This window comes from Egretta garzetta, unplaced genomic scaffold (genome assembly GCF_000687185.1).
Source record: "Egretta garzetta isolate BGI_Z169 unplaced genomic scaffold, ASM68718v1 scaffold135, whole genome shotgun sequence".
NCBI classification, from domain to species: Eukaryota; Metazoa; Chordata; class Aves; order Pelecaniformes; family Ardeidae; genus Egretta; species Egretta garzetta.
The window spans coordinates 1,552,965-1,555,613 of record NW_009259594.1 but is presented as its reverse complement, the minus strand read 5'-3'; the positions used below and the strand labels follow the sequence as shown (position 1 = coordinate 1,555,613).

The 2,649-nt window shown below is 61.5% G+C and overlaps 1 protein-coding gene across 1 annotated transcript in view; it reads left to right on the top strand.

The window, feature by feature from the left end:
• Window positions 1-2,649, top strand: part of KCNIP2 (potassium voltage-gated channel interacting protein 2) — a 13,907-nt gene that overhangs the window by 859 nt on the left and 10,399 nt on the right. The gene's annotated exons all lie outside the window — the stretch shown is intronic.

Here is a 2,649-nt window from a genome sequence, read left to right as displayed (position 1 = left end):
GCTCCTCTGCTTTGGCTGCCCTCCCTGGCTGAGCCACAGACAGTTCTGGCTCAGACAAGGGCTGCCAACAGACTTTGCATGGGTGTGATTTGGGGTTTGTTTGCCCCCATCCCCTCTGCCTCCTGGCTGGTTCTTGGGATACTGCGAGATGAAGGGGCTGCAGAGCGCATCCCCTCCGGCAGCCACATCTTGGGATGGGAGCTGGGATGGGAGGATGTGTGAGTAGGGTTGATCAGAGGAGCAATTAGTGACTGAGCAGAGGGAGGGGAGGAGGCCAGTGTGCCCAGGAGGTGCTTTCAACCCCCTTGTGACGGAGGATGTCCCTGAGCTGCCTGTGATCTGGCTGGGCTGTGGCTGAGGCATGTCCAGGCTTCATCCCTGTGCCTTACTGGGAGGGTGTGGATGGCATCTGGGTAGCACCAGCTCTCTTACGGGACACACTGCCTGCAGCCAAGAAGAGCTGCTGCTCTGTGGGGGCATTTCTTGGGTAGCTGCTCTGGCACCTTGGAAGTGCCGGTTCCTGCTGCCAGAGGCACCCCTGCCATAGAGCTGCTGATGGAGACAGGGCAGGACGTGTCCCTGCGAGTGGGTTTTGTGGCAGGGCAATGCATGTGGCTGTCCCAGTCCCGCAGTCTGCTCCATTTGGGGAGCCCCTGGGCTCCACTGTCCCTTGGCACCTGTATCCTGTCCCATTCCTTTCCACATTTGGTACCTGGCGTGGCCTGAGAAATTACTATTCTGCCAGTGTCTCCTCTGGGCAGAGCCAGGCTGTCTGGGAGCACTGTCACAGGCTGGGGATGGGAGTGGGACAGCAGCCCTGCAAGCCCTGCTCTGCAGCCCCATCTGGCCCATGCCCCCATCTCCCTTTGGGGCCTGCTCGGCACAAGGGCTGTGCAGCCACTCTCCCCTCTCTGGCACCAGGGAACATCCCAGCCCTGAGTCTCTGCTGTCCCATGAAGGCAGGTTTTGCACAGCAGCTTTGCTGCTCCCAACTCCTCCAGCCCTGCTGGCTCTGGGTGTCTGGGTGGAGGCTGCCCCTGTGCCACCCCCAGGACAGGGACTCTCCACCCGTCCCCCGCCCTGGGAGATGCCAGCTCTGATTTCATTCCCCTAATGGATGACCGTCTGGCCCCAGCGGCTGCTGCAGGCACCTTGGCCCTGGTTACACTCGGGCTGTCACTGCTGACTGATGAGGGTCATTTGCAGAGCTGCTGCTGGCGGGACCCATCCTGACCTCCCCAGGGTGGTGGGGGGAGCGTGCTCTCTCTTCTTCCTGCTGGCCTTCAGAGCAGACCCCGGAGAGCTGTGCCCCCCCTGAGCAGGAGGCAGTACTGCCCAGGGCTGGGTGCTGCGGAGGGGGAGCAGAGTGGGCGGCGATGGACCCTGCTCGGAGCTGAGCCCTGTGCAGGGGTGATCATGAGCTGCAGGTTGTAGGGGCAGCTGGGCTCAGCATCATTGCCTGGATGGACCCAGGGCTGTGGTCTGGTGGGGGGAGCTTGGGGATGTGCCTCTGGCCTCTCAGGAAAAAGGTGATGTTCTGGGATGGGACAGGGGCTCTTCTGAAAACAGCATATTCTGGGAACTTTCTGACCCCTTCCCCATGACCCCCTGGGCCTGCCCTGCCCCATCATCTGGCTCATCCCCCTATCCTAGCTAGGGTTCACCCTCCTGCTTCCCAGCCAGACAGAGGGTCCCCTTGCCCGGCTGCCTCCCACTGCCCAAACCCTGCTCCTAGGGCAGGGTGCTGGGGCAGATCGTTCCTGGGGTACCTGCTCCTCCCGACTGACCTGGTGTTGCCCCACAGGGCTGGGCAGGGGCTGTGGGAGTTGCACCACCCACTCCGTGGCTGTTAGTGCTCCGTTCCCATCCTGGAATGGTGCAGTGCCCAGGCACTGAGCTGGGGACACTGGGGGGGTCTTGCCACCGCACATCTTCCACCCATTGTGATGATGCATTTATGGACGGGTTATTGAGAGAGAGATGGGGAGGCAGTTTTGGCACTGTCTGTTGGTTTGTTATTCTAGGGTGTTTTCTGGCAGGAGGGTGCTATGGAAGGGGTGGGTTGGTCTCCCCAGCCAGCCATCACTTTTTGGGTTCGGGCTGGGGGGTGGGGGTGGGGGGGCAGGGACATGGCTATGCATTGGGCTGACCCTGGCTCCTGCTTTCTCTCTGGGGAGACCACGAGCAGCTCAGGCTTGGGTCCTCCCTGGCGAAGGGGTGTCAGCCCAGCACCATGTAACCCCCCGACAGGGCAGCACTGGCTGGATCCAGCCCTCAAGGACACATCAGCTGCTGGTGGCTCAGTACAAAGTGGTCCATGGCTGTCCTGGTGGCGGTCACTGCTGGGGCCTGGGATCCACCTGCTGTGGGTCCCTTCAGAGCCAGTGCCCAGCAACGTCCAGGATTCATTTCAAAAGTGTGCAGTGGTGGGGATGGGAAATACCTTCCCCTTTTGGTGCTGTCCAAGGGTGGAGGCTCGGTTTGTGCTCGCGTGTGTTTTGAAGTCGTTTGGGCTGCGGAGTGACGCATGGGAGGGGACAAGCCACTTAATCCAGGGGACCTCCTGCCGCAGATAAAACACTGCCAGCCCTTCCAGGTGGCTTGTTTTGTGCCAGCCACTTGATGGCTTTTGCCGGGGGGGGGGGGGGA